The following is a 20,211-nucleotide window of genomic DNA, read 5'->3' as shown; positions in this document are numbered from 1 at the left end:
TCCTTTGGCTTACAGTCTGTACCCAGTGCCTCTCTGTGTCCTTCCATGCTTGACCTAACTTACACAATCGCACAATTATCAATAGGGCTTCTTTCTTGGCTCCTATGTTACTGAACCAAAGTCTTGCTCACTAGATTGTAAGGCTCTATTTAGGCCTGCTGACTTCATGTTACTGACCCTCAACTTACTACAGTGATCTTGAGTCAGTGTTACCACTCCTTGATGGATGTCACAATATTGAATACATTAGAACATAGTTGACCTACTCTGACTCTTAACTAGAGGTTTGTGACAAGCGCCAGGTGCCTCAAGGATTTAGGTAAAACACATGATGTGCACAGTTGGTTGGGCTCAGATCACAGCCAGTGTGATATCTGCAAAGGCCTGTAGAGGTGGGAAGAACAAAATGCATTGCTGTTATCATCTGGGAATATCACATTTCTATTCAGTTCGCTCCTAGTTGTAGATTTCAAGGACAGAAAGAACCGTTGTGGTGATCGAGTCTGAACTCCCATGTAATATAGGCTATACATTTCCCTTCAAATAATTCCTAAGAGTTGGTTTAAATTTCAGTTGTTGGGTTTAGTACGTCAGTGCTGGGTGATGCTGCTGACCTTGATATATTGGAGATAAGGCCAGTGGTTCTCAACCAGGAGTATGCGTATAGCTGGGGGTTATGCAGAGGTCTTCCAGGAGATATTCAAGTCACTTCCAGGAGATACTCAAGTAGATCGTTGTTTCTCAGCCTGGGGATTGGAGCCTCGTGGAGGAGGGATGTTATGGGATAGATTTAGGAAGATGGCAAGTACAAGGGGTATATTAGGGGGTGCCAATCAGAGCAATTGTAAGGACTCCTGCAAAGCTAAGATACATGTCACTGGGGGTTTGGGTTTCAGACAAAGCTCACAAGTGACAAACAGGCTGAAGCATTTCACTGAAATATAAGTACAATAGCCTCAAAGGGGTAGCTGTGTTCGTAATTTTTTTAAAAAAGAGTGGTCCTTTAGCACCTTAAAATCATAGAGTGGGTTTTCCTCGTTTTTCTGTAAGTACAATATTTATATAGAAATTAATTGATTTTATACTTACATGGTAAAATTAAGAAAGTAAGCAGTTTTTCAGTAATAGTGTGCTGTGACCCCTTTTTATTTTTGTCTGATTTTGTAAGCAAGTAGCTTTTAAGTTAGGTGAAATTGGGGGAACACAGACTCTTAAATGGGATACAGTTGTGAACCTCTGGGCTAGATGATCTGAAGGGTCCTATCAAATTCAGGCCCATTATGATCAGTTTCACAGCCATAGGAATTGAAAAATCATTAATTTAATGATTTTAGTTATTTAAGTCTGACGTTTCATGGTTTTATAATTGTAGAGATCCTCATCCAAAAAGGAGTTGGGTTGAGGTGTCATAAGGAGATTGTAGAGTGTATTGTAGTACTGTCACCCATACTTCTGCACTGCTGCTGGTGGTGATGCTGCCTTCGCAGCTGGAGAACAGCAACTGCTGGCAGGGAGTTGTGCTCTGAAGCCAGAGCTGCTGCCAGCAGCAGCAGCCCAGAAATAAGGATGGCATGGTATGGTATTACCATCCTTCTGCACTGCTGCTGGTCATTCTGCCTTCAGAACTTGGCACCTGGACAACACCACACTGTTGTTGCCCAACTCTGAAGGTAGCACAGAACAGTGGTAATATTGTGATCTCTCAAATAGTCTTGTGATCCCCCTTCAACTCCCTTTTGGGTCAGGACCTCTAATTTGAGAGACACTGATTTCCTCCATAAAATCTGTATAACATAGGGAAAAAGCTCATATACCACTGCAGGAAATCTGTAGAGCTGCAGCTTGGTCTTCAGTACATACATTCACATCACAATATTCCATCACACAATAATCCAGACAGGTTATAACTTTTGGTACCGCGGTTCTCAAGTCAGCTACGCTTTGATTTCTATCTCTCCTCCTGGGTAAGGCTTGTGAATCACCTAATCGGGATAGATGTGAGCAAGCACTCAGATAAGAAAAAACTGGGTACTCACTTTTGTAACTGTTGTTCTTCAAGCTGTGTTGCTCTTAGCTATTCCATACCTATCCTCCTTCCCTACTGTCAGAGTAGCTGGCAAGAAGGAATTTAGGGGCAGTGGGTCGTCAGGGTCATAAATAGCACCGGCACCACTGTAGGGGCTTCACAGCTCACCTAGAGTAAAACTTTCTGGCACCGTGCACACGTTGCTCATATCTATTCCTTTTAGGTGTGTGCGCAACACATCTTGAAGGATAACTATTTTTTCCTCCTTTTCTCCACACAACACTCAACTGACATCTTTCACTAGAGAGAGACTCAAAGGATTCAGCACAAAGATTTTACCAACTTCAGATAAAATAAAAACAATATGCTGGGGAATACTATCATGTAGTAATAGCAGTTTAAAGAGTGAGGAAAGGCTGACCGTTTTTAAATCAAACTCCTTTCACTTTTCAGTACAATTTTCATCTAGTGGGAAATGAATACTTTATGCAGGAAACAAATTGTTGTTAATATGTGAGAGAGACTATAGAGGTATAGTATTCCTGCACAATGTAGATATAGGAAGGTATTCTTAGAGTTCGGGTAATATGTTTATGAATAACTGTCAGTATAAATAGTATATGTAAATTCACTAGTGTTGTAAATTGTATTCTACTGAATTAAATAACTGTTGAAGCATAGCTAATTATGGTTTCAGATACATTCCAGTTACAGTATCTAAGGCACTGATTGCTTCTTACTTGAGTTGGACAGTTACATACCAAACTTTTTTAAGACCTCTATTTCCATTAAATTATTTTAATGCTAATTTTTTCCCGTGGTAGATTTGGAAAGAAAATAGTAAACTGTTCTTTGTAATAATCTAGGTTGTAATAAGATATTTATTTTTGTGGATGAAGACTACATCAAATGTCCTTTGTTGTCAGGTAATGTTAAAATATACTAGTTACCATTCATATCCATTAGAATAAAAATCCAAAACATAGCTAAATTAAAAATGTGAATTGACACAGTAGTGTCATTAATCCATACCTGTAAGTATAACTTTTACCATTGAATAGTAATTGAAAATAGTACATTTTCCCCATGTGATACATCAAACCAGCATGTGCTTAACAGAAGTAAAATTAATGGAATTGAAGATGAGTTGGCAATGATGTCTGTTATTGTAGAAACAACTATTATCAGTGCTAGAGATGAGGGCAATTTTTCTATTTCCTTTATAATCCTCTTTGTTTTGTGTCTTGGACATTCTGATTTGCATTGGGTAAAAAAAAAATCATAAAGTAGTCAGACAAAAATTACTTGACCTTGTAAAATGTTGAACTGTGGTATTGATTTCAGTAGCCTTTTGATTCATATTTTTTTTACTGAAACTATCATTATACTTGAGTAATTAGCAGATACTTGATTCTTACTTTTCACTCTATAAATTCTTTATTACTTCCTTTTAAAAAAGAGATTTTTGTTTAAGAAGTGGTTTTTGCACTTGTATAGTTCTTTCAGTTCATATTTTTTTGTTCCTTAGATGATTTTGTTTTACTTATTACCAATAACAACAGCTGCATATCATTTGTTAAGAATTCAATTTCTAGAATGACGACAATGAAAAGTCATATGCAATTTATCTAAGATTCACTTACACTGTAGTGGTTGATATGGAAGAATCTTAAACAATGTGTGATATTAGTGGTTTATGCACACACGGACATGCATGCACACTCATAAAAGAAATGCCAGGTGCTGGTATGTAAGTGAAATACTCTTTATCCAGAATGGTGCATGACATGCATTGCCATATTTTGCTTTCATAGGGCATCTGAGCCCTCATCTGGAGTGGCTTCACAGGATACTTCAATATTCATGTCCACTGTGTCCTTGATCTTCATTTTGTTTCTGGCAACCACTGGACCAGTTGCTTCCTCTCCCCCCCCCCCCCAATACAGTGTATAAGTCACTTGTAATGGTTTTGAAGTGATGTAAGAAATTGAACTATATTAGATAGTGATTTTTTGTTTTATAAATAAACTAAATTTTACATTTGAAACCAATTTTACATTTGAAACCAGTTATCAGCCTTATTATAACAGTCCAGACTAGTTTAGGTTTTTAAGTTGCTAGTCAATATTTATCTCATGTTGAAAGACAGCTAATTATAAATCAAGACCCCTATAATTTCTAATCATAATGGGCACATGTTTGGATTTGCTTTGTTCAGTTTGTGTGATGCTTGACCTTCATTTTAAATGCGTTGTATTCCTGTTAATAGACTCTTATCATTCTGAAGACTTTAAATAATTCACTGTACCATTAGAAGAATGTTTCACAAATGAAATACCTTCTATGTCCTTTCATGTTATATTTAAATTTATTAGTTTTCTCTGATTTTTGTCCCTATTTCTTGTTTTATTAATTGTTATGGGAAAGTACACCATGAGTAAACCACTATCTATGATCACTACTCACCAATTTTTCTATTGGCCAGTATTATGTGGCCTACAGTTCTGTTGCAGAAATACACAAAAGCCAGAAATTCCATAGGAAAAAAAATGTGACACACTTTATATCACTGTGATTTGCTTGGCTTCCTGGAGGCTGGTAATACTTCCTTTCTTTGAGAGTTTCAGGAGAATCCTGCCCTTCTCTTTACAAGAAACATGAATATATTTGACTTTTCAACTTTCTTTAGAGGAATCTGTTAATCTTGTTTTCAACTGGGAAAAGTTCATATATCACTGTTAACAACTGCTCTATTTGCTTATTAAAAAACAACTTTTTTTCAAAGTGGATAATCAGAAATTGTCTGTGTCATGTTCTGAAAGCCTTTGCATGAGCTCTATTGCATAAATACACAGGTTGTACCTCCCTTAACTGGGACACTCTGGTCCAGTAAGGACCACAGATGTTCCTGGACAACAGAACCCAGGTATGGGGAGGTTGGCTGCGTGGCAGGAGCAGCAGAGGGGGCATGGAGACTTAGCCGGGAGCCAGGGCGCGGAGGCATGAGCAGCTCAGCAGGGAGCTCTGGCCCCTGTGGCCAGGTGGTAGAGAGGGCCCAGCAGTGACAGTTGTAGAACTCTGGCCGCAGAGCTTGGGAACTGCATAGGTGGCCTCAGAGCTCAAGGCACAGCAGCAGCAGTGGCCACGGCCAGGCAGGAAGCAGTGGGTCTAGGCTGGAGCCGTAGCTGGGAGCAGCAGTACAGCATGGGCCATGTTGGGAGGGACCTCCCCTGGTCTAGCAAATCCCCTCGTTAAGCACCAGTCAGGTCCTGAGGGTGCCAGAGGAACCAAGAACAGCCTTGTATTAGAAGTTTTCTGTGACACTTTACATCCAATACAATTTTGTTAACACTACAAGCTAGAAAACTGAAATTTTTAAAAACTTTAAAATACAGAACTGAATCTACTTTTTGATACTTGTTTTCCAAGAACATATTTATTTTGGTTTCTTTGTAGCATCCCTTATCAAGACTTACACTATAAACTGAGATTTATAATTAATATGTATGCTACAGAAAAATGCTTTATTAGTTTGATGACCTTTTAGCAAATTTATGTGCGCACAAGTGTGCGCGTACACACACACTCTCTCTCTCTCTCTCTCTCTCTCTGTCTGTCTGTCTGTGTTCAAATAAATGCTGAGAAAAGAAAGATAACCAGGCAATGCTCACAATAAGTTTGAATTTTTCCCCTTTAAAGTAATAGAATTTGCATTTTGGATTTGGGGCAGGGAGGGAAGGAAATGATCAAATACTGAGATTGAAGTCCATTTGCAAACAGAGCTATTCCATGTGGGGGGGGCGGAGGGGGGGAGAGAGGGAATAACATGTGGGTGAACTACATTCTGCAAAGATCAGTAGGTGTAATAGAATACGGGAGGAGTGAGAGGAAACAAACCCCATTGTTCCAGGTAGAGAGAAACATACACCAACCAGGAGATGGGCAGTTTAGAGTTTTGGCTCTTGACAGTTGGTTGAATAGGTACTGGATTCACATAGTTTGTCTGAATCCTAATAATATACTGTTTTCTTGCTATGAGGACTGCACTGGAGAAAGTTTATTTTTAGTACATGTTAAGGGATACATCTTGACTGCTGTTTTAACTGGACTTATGTTTTAGTTCTCATCATTTGAAAGGAGGGAACTGAGCTTTGGGTGGATTTTATTTCCTTTTTGGTTTATTGATTATGCCAAAATGGAAACAGTTACATGAACTGTTTATGCATTACATAAGCACATAGTAGATGTAGACATATATTGGCCTAAACAAGGGGCATGGGGACCCTCCTTTTTTGGTAAAGCTGCTGACAGGGATTGATGAGTCTCTGGTTTGCAAGAAAAGAACAACTTTTGATGATTCTCCATATATCATAGATTGGCAATAAAATAAATAATTGAAACAGAATATAAAAAATATGATGTATGGGTCTAGCTGTAAGCTTTACTTGGTTCACCACAAAGTCTGTTTCTATAGAGAATTTGAGATCAAATTAACCCAACTGATTTAGTACTCTGTGATCTCATGTATTCATTTTCTTGTTTAACCGTATGCCTGATTTTATGATTGTCAAATTGTGGTACAGCTGACAAGATTAAGAACTTTTAGCATGTGTAATTGAGAAAAAAATTACTTGTCAGGGAGCTCTCTTCTGGTGAGATTTTGGCCTTTTGTGAATGACACTTAGAAAGAATCTAACAATATGTGACCTTCCTACCTAGTTTTTATACTATGTCTTCCCGCTACCCCAAATATAGATCACAGAATCATAGAATCCTAGGGCTGGAAGGGACCTCAGGAGGTCATCGTCCAGCCCCCTGCCCAAAGAAGGACCAGTCCCAACTAAATCATCCTAACCAGGGTTTTGTCAAGCTGGGACTAAAAAGTCTCTAGGGATGGAGATTCCACCACCTCTCTAGATAATTCATTGCAGTGCCTCACCACCCTCCTAGAGAAATAGTTTTTCTTAATATCTAACCTACACCTTTTCACTGTAATTTGAGACCATTGCTCCTTGTTCCGCCACCTGTCACTACTGTGAACAGCCTCTCTCCATCCCCTTCAGGGAGTTGAAGGCTGCTATCAAATTCCCCCTCTCTCTTCTCTTCTGCAGACTAAATAAGCCCAGATCCCTCAGCCTCTCTTTGTAGGTCATGTGCTCGAGCCCCCTAATTATAGGTATGTTGCCAGTGGGTCAGTCTTAAGACCAAAGGCACTGGACACAAATCAAAAACAAGTGGAATGTGTAGGAGAGCAGGAAGAACCAAGCAAGAGTACGAAGTTAAAAATGTAGACAATGCTTAAAAGTATGAATTTCTTAATGGCTAGAGAACCCTCCATACATGGCCTTAGAAAAATAAAATGTTTTAAAATTGTTTCCTTAACTATGTGAAAAATTTAACAGCCTTTCACCGGTGAGGTGAGATGTTCAACTTTTACTGGAAATCATGGGTTTGCGCGCACCTAACTCTCATTTGTGGTTTGGAAAAATAGAAACATAATGTAAAACATAAGAACATACATAAGAATGGCCATACTGGGTCAGATCAAAGGTCCATCCAGCCCAGTACCCTATGTACCAACAGTGGCCAATGCCAGGTGTCCCTAGAGGAAGTGAATCAAACAGTTAACAATCAAGCAATCTCTCTCCTGCCATCCATCTCCACCCTCTGACAAACAGAGACTAGGGACACCATTCCTTACCCATACTGGCTAATAGCCATTTATGGACCTAACCTCCATTAATTTATCTAGTTCTGTTTTGAACCCTGTTATAGCTCTAGCCTTCACAACCCCCTAGGCAAGAATTTCCACAGATTGACTATGTGCTGTGTGAAGAAGAACTTCCTTTTATTTGTTTTAAACCTGCTGTCCATTAGTTTTATTTGGTGGCCCCTAGTTCTTATATTATGGGAACAAGTAAATAACTTTTCCTTATTCACTTTCTCCACACCACTCATGATTTTATATACCACTGTCATATCCCCCTTAGTCTCCTCTTTTCCAAGCTGAAAAGTCCCAGTCTCTTTAATCTCTCCTCATATGGGACCCTTTCCAAATCCCTAATCATTTTAGTTGCCCTTCTCTGAACCTTTTCTAATGCCAGAATATCTTTTTTGAGATGACTACATCTGTATGCAGTATTCAAGATGTGGGTGTACCCTGGATTTATATATGGGCAATAAGGTATTTTCTGTCTTATTCTCTATCCCTTTCTTAATGATTCCTGACATCCTATTTGCTTTTTTGACTGCCACTGCACACTGCGTGGATGTCTTCATAGAACTATCCACGATGACTCCAAGATCTCTTTCCTGATTAGTTTTAGCTAAATTAGCCCCCATCTTATTATATGTATAATAGGGGTTATTTTTTCCAACGTACAGTAAAACTCCAATGGTCTGGCATCTGATGGTACTGCACTCCTGATGGTCCAGCATCATCAGGAACCTGGAAGTGCTCCGGGCAGCTGAACCATTGGAGCTGCTCTACCCCCAGCTTCCCCGATTCAGCTGCTGCTAAAACTGATCAGCGGCTGAATCATAGAATCATAGAACTGGAAGAGACCTCAGAAGGTTATCAAGTCCAGCCCCCTGCTCTAGGCAGGACCAATTCCAACTAAATCAACCCGGCCAGGGCTTTGTCAAGCTGAGACTTCAACACCTCTAGGGATGGAGACTCCACTACTTCCCTAGGTAACCCACTCCAGTGCTTCACCACCCTCCTCGTGAAATAGTTTTTCCTAATATGCAACCTAGACCTCTCCCACCACAACTTGAGACCATTGCTCCTTGTTCTACCATCTGTCACTACTGAGAACAGCCTCTCTCCATCCTCTTTGGAACCTCCCTTCAGGAAAATGAAGGCTGCTATCAAATCCCCCCTCACTTTTCTCTTCTGCAGACTAAACATACCCAAGTCCCTCAGCCTCTCCTCATAAGTCATATGCTCCAGCCCCCCAATCATTTTGGTTGCCCTCTGCTGGACCCTCTCCAATGCGTCCACATCCTTTTTGTAGTGGGGGGCCCAGAACTGGACACAATACTCCAGATGTGGCCTTACCAAAGCCAAATAAAGGGGAATAATGACATCCCTTTGTCATTTGATAATGAATCGGAGAAGCCGGGGGCAGAGCAGCTGGAGTGCTGCCGGGTAGGTCCCGTAGCGCTGCCCCTCGGGGTTGCGGGACCAACCCGGCAGCACCCCAGCTGTCCCTGATTCAGCCACTGCTGAAACTGACCAGTGGCTGACTCCAGGAAGCCCGAGGCAGAGCAACTCTGTCCCGGCTTCCTGGAATCAGCCCCTGATCAGTTTCAGCAGCAGCTAACTTGGGTACACCTGGGACAGAGCAGCTGGGGTGCTGCCGGGTTGGTCCAGTAGCACCGGGAAACGGCGCTGCAGGACCAACCCGGCAGCACCCCAGCTGCTCTTCCCCAGGCATGACCAAGAACTACTGGACCAACCAGGCAGCACTCCAGCTGCTCTGCTGCAGGCGTCCCCAATTCAGCCACTGCTGAAACTGACCAGCAGCGGCTGAATCAGGGACGCCTGGGGCAGAGCTGGATTATCGGAAGGGGGGGGGCTATGAGAGGTCTGAGGTGGCATCCCCCCACCCCACCCCAGGCCCCTCATAGCCCCCCCTTCCGATAGTCCGGCATATTTGATAATCCGGCACCCCCTGGGTCCTAAAGGTGCCAGATTATCGGAAGTTTACTGTACATTACTATACATTTATCCACATTAAATTTCATTTGCCTTTTTATTGCCCAGTCCCTTAGTTTGGTGAGATCTTTTTGAAGTTCTTCACAGTCTGCTTTAGTCTTAACTACCTTGAGCAGTTTAATATCATCTGCAAACTTTGCCACCTCACTGTTTTCCCCTTCCTTCAGATCATTTATGAATAAGTTGAATAGGATTGCTCCTAGTACTGACCCTTGGGGAACACCACTACTTACCCCTCTCCTTTCTGAAAATGTACCATTTATTCCTACTTTTTGTTTCCTGTGTTTTAACCAATTCTCAGTCCATGAAAGCATCTTCCCTCTTATCTCATGACAACTTAATTTATGTAAGAGGCTTTGGTGAGGGACCTTTCAAAGGCTTTCTGGTAATCTAAGTATACTGTATCTGCTGGATTCCTCTTGTCCACATGTTTGTTGACCCCTTAAAGAACTCTAATAGATTAGTAAGACATGATTTCCCTTTCCAGAAACCATGTTGACTTTTGCCCAATAAACTATGTTCTATTGTGTATATGACAATTTTATTCTTTAGTATTGTTTCAACTAATTTGCCCAGACTTACCGGTCTGTAATTGCTGGGATCACCTCTAGAGGCCTTTTTAAATATTGGCATTATATTAGCTATTTTCCAGTCCTTGGGTACAGAAGCTGAATTAAGACAGAATTACAGTAGTTTGGATTATTTTAGCTGTATATTTCCACTAGTTGCAATTGTTTTCAGTGAAATTTTTATCATAGATCTTCAAATTGAAGGTTACATTTATAAATTATATTATTTTAAGATGCTTTCCAAAATGGTTAGTGTATGTAGGCTCAACTATGACACCATTTTCAATTAGGTTTTTAATAGACTAAAGCAGTGGTTCCCAACCTCTTCCAGAATGCAGACACTTTTTCAATCTAGTAAAATGTTATGGACTTGCCCGTCCTCACTTCCGACCCCCTCTCCAACAATATTGCTGTGCCTGCAGCCTTCACATCCATCAGCCACGCTGCTTCCCAAGCCGTGTCCCTCAGTCCACTTGAGAAGCCAGCACATCTTTCAACCTGCATTGCTTCCCGCGGTTTGGGAAGCAGCGCGGGCCGAGAGACTTGCTGGCTGCCAGCACGGAGTCTCTGAGCTCCCAACTTTCTGTAGACTCCCACAGTACCTTTGCACACCACCAGGAGTTTGCAGACCACAGGTTGGGAACCACTGGAGTAAAGGAAAAAATCTGTTTTTAAGCTGGCTCCCTGTACATACAGGGAGCCAGCGTCTAACCATGAAGGTTAAGTGATGAGCTGAGGCTAATGTACAGATATATATATCTATATATCTGTACAAAGTTCTTTAGATCCCACCTCCATGTTTCTTATGGATGGATGCTAACAACTTTCTTCCATAAATGCTTTGCATATATATTAGTCTTACCACTTCATTTTATTGGGGGGAAAAAATCTTGGTGGTGATGCATGCATGTATGTATGAAAACAGAGACAAATATGGGGTAAGGTTTTAGAAGTAACGTAAGCATTTATCAAGAAGAAATTGTATATTTAGCTGTTACAGTATTAAACAAGAGCAGGTTAAATCCTACGTAAATATCTTTGATGTATTACTCCATATAAATAATATTTAGGAAACAATAACTGATTTTACTGTAAGTCAGCTGAGGAACTCTGATCACTTAATGAGGTGGACTTCATGTCTCTCTATTCAATAGAGATTAAAAAAAAAACCCTCAGATTTGTCTGTCAGTCTGTTACACAACTGTAAATATAAAACAATTCAGATATGTATGATGGACCAAATTTCTGGGACTGTATGGACAAATGCAGTATTCTTAATAGAAGATAACACAAAGATGTATAAAAGGCTGGATAATGACTGGGTATCATTATTTAATGGATAGACCTTCCACTAAAACATAATTATGCATTTTTAAATATAATTTCTTAACATAAATATTCAAGTGTAGCACTCATCAGTTGTTGAACATTTTTCCCCCAAAAGTCCTAATAAGATTTTGAAAAAATGCAAGAACAGGCCTGCAAGAGGAAAGCATCTTCCTAATATAAATTACATTGTTGAATTAGTCAGTCCCAGTCATGGTGTACCCAGAAAAGCTTTTTTGGTGACAGATTTAGAAGTAACCCCAGGAAAGCATGTATTAAACCTGCCTGGTTGTAGCTACAAAGCTAATGTCTTTATGGTAATTGCAAATCCTTAAAAATACATTATCTTTCTCGATGTTATATTGCTGTGTGCGGTGTTATTGAAGAAAGCAATGATTTGTAAACAACCCTTGGCAGAGAGCACAAAACTTAATTTTGTTTAAATAATGGAGGCCAACATTAGAATGCATGTACTGTAGCAAGACTGGCAAACAATAGTAGCTGTTTTGATCTATGCACTGAAGCATTCATGATTGCTTAAGTATTTTCTGTTCTGCAAATGTACAGATATGGTAGAGAAAGAAGCAACAACTAGCAAAATGAAGATAGTGCTCTAGGATAACTATAGGTGAATCTTCTGTATGTGTTGGCTGCGTCTAGACTGGCATGTTTTTGCGGAAATACTTTTAACAGAAAAGTTTTTCTGTTAAATGTATTTCCGCAAAAGCGCGTCTAGATTGGCACGGATACTTTTGTGCAAAAAGTGCTTTTGCGCAAAAGCATCCGGGGCCAATCTAGATGCGATTTTGCACAAGAAAGCCCCGATCGCCATTTCAGCCATCGAGGCTTTTTTGCGCAAAACAGTTCTTCTCTCTCTACACTGGCCCTCTTGCGCAAGTATTCTTGCTCAAAAGGGCTTTTTCCTGAGCGGGAGCGTGAAAGTATTTGCGCAAGAAGCACTGATTTTGTTCATTACCAAGTCAGTACTCTTGCGCAAATTCAAGTGGCCAGTGTAGACAGCTGGCAAGTTTTTGCACAAAAGCGGTCACTTTTGTGCAAAATCTTGCCAGTCTAGACACACCCGATGGGTTTGATAATTTTGCGCCAATCAAACGACGACTGCTTTTTATCATAGTAGCAATAAATATTAACTTTTTGCCTGTACAAGAAGACACTTAGGGTTGTGCAACATTGTCATGGTAGAAATCTATTTAATTGAATTGAGCTCTGAATCACTGGAGTAAGGCACAGCAGGCATCATTCCATCTGTAACAGCTGATGCTTCCTTAATCTCAACTGTCTGCTCGGTTACTCTATATGTCAGTTGTCACTCTTGTGGTATATTATAGGTTGTTCAAAGGCACAAAATTTGTCGATCCAGAATGCCTCTTTGGGTCAAACTCTGCTATACATATACATATTTGTATGTTATATAGAATTTTAATATAAAAAAGCATTATTCTGTCACATTAAAGGATATTCTTACATCTCCAGAGAAACTATTTCTCTTCTTTCGGAACTAGTCTTCAGAAATTGGAGATTTATTTCTAGCATCAGCTAAATTTGAGAGGTCTACTTCCTGGGTCAAAATGGAGGAAACATCTGCTGATACTCTCCACTACACACTCATTCCCATGCGCTGTCCCTACTCTAATCATTTCACATCTTTCCACCATTTTTTCCACTTTTTGGTGTTTTTCCTTCTCCCCTCTTGAACTTAGTTGTTGTCTTCTGCCTTTCCTCTCTCCTCTGTTCTTGAACAAAACAATGAGTAGTCTATTTTTCTTTTCACCTACCTTGAGAACTTTCAGCATTCCACCCTGCAAAATTTGAAGTGAGTAGGAACTTCCTGGATATGTTTCTAGACTATTGCATCTTGCAGTAGCATTTCTTGGTATGTTCAGTATTACATAATACAAATGATGCATTTCTGTCAGAGCTGGGGACAGGTGCTGGAAGAATACCACGAAGAAAACTTCCTAGCAAGTGGTTAAGACTTCTGTTTTGTTTAATTGGAGGGGAAAAACAGACTGGGGTAGTGTAGTTTCTTTAGAACTAAGTATTAAAAGGCTTTGTTTTACAGCTTTGGTACCTAAGAACTTTGTGATATATGGTGGCATAAAACATATATCTGCATATATTGGGATATGAAGGGTGAGCCGTTATTCAAAAATAGTACCATTGACATTGATCACGGATGTGAGTAAAGGGCTTATAATTTGTTCCTTCCTTAGTTAATAAGCCTGTTCTGTACACTGCATAAAGCTTTAATTTGTACTTTATGCCAGCTTCCTGAGTCTTTCATATTGGTTTTGTTTTCTGTATAAATAGATTTATCTTAGTTCCCCCTACCATAGAAAACTGCAGGAGGAAGTTTAGCATTTTTAAAATCTATCTCTTTACAAGACAACCAAAATGTTTTGTTTGTATATTTAAACATGGGAAATCTCATTCTGTTGCCATTTAAAATTTTTCTGTGCAATTTACATATTTCAAGTAAATAAAGATATACTTAATTGATGCGTCTCTATTTAACATGTTACCTAAAGATGTCAAATGAATTTTATTTCCTGTCTGCAGCGTGTATTTGTTGAATGCAAACTGTGAAATACTAGTGACAAGTTTGTTCTGCCCGCACAATTATGCAGTATTTAAAACAATTCTGAAATTTGACTCATTTGTGGAAAGTATAGTATCTCTTCAAGTTTTAAACAAGGGACAATATAGGATCTTCAGGCCACTGTTCAGACTGCACTGTGGGATCTGAGGAATTAAAAATAAAGACAATCCATGTGTCATCTGGAGCCCTTCACAGTGTGGAATTGTTTCTTAAAGCACATTTCTTCTTAACTTGTATAGCACACTTTCAAATGACTGAACCTGCTGGACTTCCACTACTGTCCTTGGTAGAACATTTTTACCTAATATTTCAAAATATTTATAGATGTCTACAAAGAATAAGGAGAGGGGTGTGTGTGTGTGTGTGTGTGTACATGTGTATGTTTACATATGTAGGCATGTATGTTCAGTTGAACAATATAGATGGTTTATCTTTTTCTTTAAAGCAAATAGCTACTGTATAGTCTTACTAGGTATGGTCATGCTGTAATAATGACATTTCTGTGTTTGGAATATTATTAAAACTTCTCTATATGCCAAAAAACTACATATAGAAGTTTATTTTAGAATGTGAACATGTTTATACAGTATTATTATGAAAGCTTAGTAATTTTTTGTCATGAAAGTATTTCTTTACATTTGGGTCTGGATTTTCACAGTACTGTGCTAGGCTTAAGAATGGAGCTATTTGTGGTTTTGGTGGGTTTTTTGTTTTTTGTTTTAATTTGAATTAGTATTAATGAATAGGGAGGAATTGACAAGGCCTGTCATAACTTCCATTGTTCCTCTCAGATATGAAAATGTTTAAAATCCACAGACAAAACCTAGTGCACTAGTGGAACAATAGGTAAAGAGTTTGATTGTCTAAGAAAGAACAGATTCTGGGAATTAAGAAACTAGGAAGTTCTGGGGTCAGACAAAATAGTGTACCCAAAAGGGGGAAAAAAACCCCTAGGAACTGGCATGCAGGCAGTTGGCTCATCACACATTTGAATTGCAGGACAGACAAAACCCTTATAAAGTGAGGCAAGGAAGAGGAAATAGTTCACTATTCGTTTAAATCAGAAATGAGAAAAATGATTCTACCATGTGAAGTACCAGAGTAAGCCAGAAAGGTCTAATATTTTAGGAGTAGATGTCTTCTATCCTCCATGGTCTTTCTTGCAGTAATAGATGTGAGCAGTGAAAAAGCTGGTTGTGTGTGTAAAGCGGTGATGGAGATGGGAATCCTGAACTAAGAACCAGTAGTTGGAAAGAGAAGGAAAAGCAAACATGCCAAAGATCTTCTGAAAACTGTCTTGAGGTGATTGCTCTCATAAGCTACTTGACCCTAGAGATAGAGCTCTAGACTGTTACAGCGCATCTGCAAAGGTAATAGATTCTGAGAACTCTATTTACAGATTGTGAGTTGGGTATGGAATATTCATTTTCCTTCCATTCATTTTGTAATGCCACTAAATAGATATGTGCATATGAGCGTGTACACGTACTCTGTGGAGAGAGAATGTGTGTGTGTGTGTGTGTGTGTGTGTGTGTGCGTGCATATGATTATTAAAACTTGAAATATTATATTGATGATCTGATACTTGGATGTATACTTCATAAGAAGTCTAACCTGGTAAGTGGAAGTATGCAAGTATTATAAAATTATGAACCATTGTGTAATATTTAATCCTGCTGGCTCTTAATACATTTAAAAATCAGAAGTGCAGCAGAGGACTCGGCAGGAGCTGGGACAGCTGATTCCTGGTTCAGGCTGGTCACCTGCCACCCCTGCTGTTCTTTAGCCTTTTAAATGTCTTAACAACTGGTAGGCTCTTAATACATTTAAAAGGCTAAAGTACAGTGGAGTAGGGGCAGGAGGAGGAGGGGGGTAGGCAGCACAAGCAGGGACAGCTGATTTCCTCTGCGCACCAACCTTTTAAATGTGTTAAAAGTCAACAGGGAATCAGGTGTCACAGCTTCAGCTTTTTAAAGAGCCGATAGGCTCTTAATACATTTAAAAGGCTGGTGTGCAGTGGAGGTGGGCTCTGTGCAAGCCAGGAATCAGCTGTCCCAGCTTGTGCTGGGGCCCTCCTGCTGCGCTGCAGCCTTTTAAATGTATTAAGAGCTTATAGGCAGATCTACAGCTGGGTTAGTGTGTCCATGCCAGGAGTTAATCCCGCTGCGCCCCCCCCCCCTTCTCCCCGCTTTTTGACCAATTGACTAGTCGATGGAAAATCCATTGTGATTATTTGATTAAATTAAATTTAATTTAATTTAATTTAACGTCCTTAACATAGCCATTGCTTTTTTCCTTCTCCCGCTTTCAGGAATTATTTTTTCTTGCATCTACAATCATTCTTTTTTGGTTAGAGTTTCCAGTTTTGAATAGGCATGTTCTTGGTGGTTTAATCACATGACATACTGTTTAATTAAAAATTAATCTCTAAATTCTGGAGACTCCAGGACAGTCTTGGTGAGTTGGCAATCCTTGATTTTATTATATTTGTTTTTCTATTGCCAAAGAGTGCAAACAGTCATGAATAATATTGTTCATATTTATATTGGTGGATATTTGACTGAATAGTTCAGAGCCCTAAACCTGCTAACCCTAAGGCCTTATCTACTCTTACCAGGAGATCGGTATTGTGGAGATCGCTCCCCCAAAGGTTGATTTTTATTCATCTAGTAAAAACTGGTACTCAACCGAATCAGTGGCATAAGGGAAGTCTATGGCAGAGATTCTCTTGTCCCGTTCCCCGCAGAGGAGACACTGTGGTAACTAGATCTAAGATGTAATGACTCCAGCTACACTATTCATATAGCTGGAATTTGACATTGTGCCCTAGTTCAGATCTCGTCTGAGAGATGTGCATATCATTTGTAATGCAAGAAGTTCCATAGAAGTCAGTGAGATTAGATTTGTAAATGAATTTGTATGTACGAGTAATTGCAGAATTGAGGCCTACATGTTTAGGAGTTTGTTTAAAGGTAAACTACAGAGCTTCAGCAAAAACTCTTCTAAACTCAGAAATAGCTTTTGGCATGTGTGTTAATCCTTTCCTACCTCTAGAAAAGAATTCCATATAACTTATCCTCAGGCTGTTGTCTATATTGACTAGTAATATATGGTATCAACGCTCCTCTTTTGTCTTCAGCTGTTTTGTAGATTGTTCATTGTAGATGTTGCAAGAATTTAGAGTTTTGTAAAAGCAGATGAAAACTAAGAAGGCTAAGCCTGAACAGCTTCTACTGGGGCCACTGTTACACAAAAGATGATTTAAAAAACAGACCCTTCTTCAAAGAGGTACTGAAGAGTAATGCATCCAAGCAGTCTTTTGTGGAGAAAACAGGAAGAGAAACAGAGAAAATATCTAGGGGATAGGAAAGAAATGAAGATGCAGTGAAGGATGGAGGGATATGACAAAGAGAAGGAAATGAGGAGCAAACTTTTCAAGTTTGTTTTGAATATCATAATGGTTTGCTCTTCATTTCCTTCTCTCTGTCACATTTCCACCTCTTCCCTTGCAAACGATGCCCCACATCTTGGTTATTATTCCTTTTGAAATTCTACAGATAGATGTACCAATTCTTTAGAAAGAATAGTGTTTGATGTGTAACTTAAGTTGTGTAACATGTTTTACTCATACAAGCCATAAAAGGGGTTAATATGGGCCTGAAAGGCTAGTAGCCTGCTTGCTTGTTTTAGGATTGCCATGGGCCTAATTAGAAATAAAGTCCATCTGTGGAAAAGTAGGGTTTTTGTCTCTAAAAGACTGGGTTAAGTCCTAGTAAAGAAAAAAACCAAAATGGACAAGTAGTGAGAAGTTACCTTTGTCTTTGAGAAGTAGCCTGAAGAAAGGCTGGGAATGAGGAAGGAGATAGGAGCAAACATGAGTTACTGGCATGAATGTATGTGGAGTAGTGAGTCTATCCTTGGATTTTTGGGTGGATTGTGGCACAAGACTGTCGGAAGCATCAGAGGCATGCATCCGAAAAGATGATTGCTAGATGTGAGACCATTTAGGCTGAAGGTATGGTTGTGTTACATTTTTGTGGGCTATTCCGACTCTGAGGCCATAGAAAGGGCTGAATACTGTAAAGTGCTCTGGCTGGAGGGCCAGATGACTTCAGTGTCAAGCATGGGCCAAAAGAATGTTGGGGAATCTAAGGGTATGTCTACACTTAAACCCTAGTTCGAACTAGGGATGCAAATGTAGACATTTAAAATAGTAAATGAAGCCGGGATTTAAATATCCTGTGCTTCATTAGCATAATCTTGGCCGCATGCTGTTCCTCATTTTTTGAGGAATAACGTTAGTTCAAACCAAGCAGTTTGATTGGAATTAATGTGGCCTGGAGTGCATTTTCACTTTCGAATCAGGTGGATTCCGAAACAGCGCGCGGCCGAGATTATGCTAATGAAGCACGGGATATTTAAATCCCGGCTTCATTTACTATTTCGAATGCCTACCTTTGTATCCCTAGTTTGAACTAGGGTGCAAGTGTAGACATAATCCATGGGAAAATATACTGCAATGATACATTCAGCCAGAAGAGAAAGTATTGAGGTAGCAACTTGCTACCAGTTGTGTGGAGAAAATCTATTTTAGAAATGTCTGTGCGTTTGTTCAAGAATTCCTCCTTAAACAGTAAGAGCTAGGACCATCAAATTTGGTATGCAGCTGCTTCTTATCCCAGTGGTAAAGCAAGGTCAGGATTTGGTTGTGCCAAGTACAGGTACAATTTTCCATAAAATAGAAATGGAAGGACACAGAGGGTAGGGATTTGATATGAGAATGGCCACTGGGAGCAGCTGTACCACCAAGAGAACCAGCATGTCTGGGGCTATGCCATCTTGGCTTCCACCAGACCAGATTGTAGCCCTGCCCCAAACCCTTCCTCCCTGAGCCATGACCACAGCTCTTAAGGGAGGGAGAGAGAGAGAGAAGGCCTCTGGATGCTGAGGGTGGGGGTGGACTGAGGGGAGAGAGAAAAAGACCTTGGTGCCTGGGGGAAGAGAGTCTCAAGGCCTCTGGTGGCCAGGGGGAGGACGCTGGGGAGAGAATCAAGGGCACTCGTGCCCTGAGGGGCTAGGAGGAGAGGGAGAAAAGACACCTGGCAGCCAAGAAGGGGAGGTAGTCTGTGCGAAGGAGAGAGAAGAGCCCCTGGCGGCCAACGTGGGGGGAGAAAGAATGCTCCATGTCGTCGCGGGGAGAGAAAGCCCCACCGGATGGGCAGCCCTCCATGAGCCCCAATCCTCAATCTTGAACATTCCCCCCTTTCCTCCTGTTCCTAGCCTCATGGCCCAATCCCCATGGCCCTTCCTGACTTCTGCATCTCCCACACCAGCAGCCCCCTTCCCTGCCCTGCAGTACCTGGCCAATACTTGGTCAGTCTTCTAGTTCTTTACAATACATTTGTTTTCATCCCTGCTTAATTTTGTAGTCTGTCTCTCCATCCTACACCAGCACCCTTCTATCCCTGTCAGGCATTTAGGATACAGATGTTTTAATTTACTTTACTTTTAGAAAGTTTCTTTTTCTTCTATTAAATCTGTGACAGTTCTTGGTTTACAAAAGAGATTTCAGAAAGCATATTTTACATAACATTTACATAAGCACAGATTGCAGAAATAGCATGTGAACCAGGTACTTATCTCCCAGTCTCCCATATTACATACTTGGATGAAGTATAGACATTTAGTAGGAAAGAATATTTGAAAAATAAGGTTCCCTTAAAGAGATACAGCCAACTAGAAATTTAGTCTCATACATATTTATACAGATACACTTTCTGGTGTTGAACTTCTCACTTGGAAATCATGGTACCATAATGTTGTGTTTTTCTCTGTCTTCCCCCATCCCACACTTCACTGTTATGTAAAAGATCTACATAAAAATATGGAGAAATGACTAATCATGTATGAGAATTGTCAAAACTTACTATTTCTAAATGCTCTCAAATGC

At 40.0% G+C, this 20,211-nt stretch overlaps 1 protein-coding gene across 7 annotated transcripts in view; it reads left to right on the top strand.

Moving 5' to 3' along the window:
• Window positions 1–20,211, top strand: part of DIAPH2 (diaphanous related formin 2) — an 801,414-nt gene that overhangs the window by 372,418 nt on the left and 408,785 nt on the right. The window lies entirely within an intron of this gene.

Source organism: Pelodiscus sinensis, chromosome 13 (assembly GCF_049634645.1).
Source record: "Pelodiscus sinensis isolate JC-2024 chromosome 13, ASM4963464v1, whole genome shotgun sequence".
Taxonomy (NCBI): Eukaryota; Metazoa; Chordata; order Testudines; family Trionychidae; genus Pelodiscus; species Pelodiscus sinensis.
The sequence above is the reverse complement of the archived record's forward strand: the minus strand, read 5'-3'. Positions and strand labels throughout refer to the sequence as shown.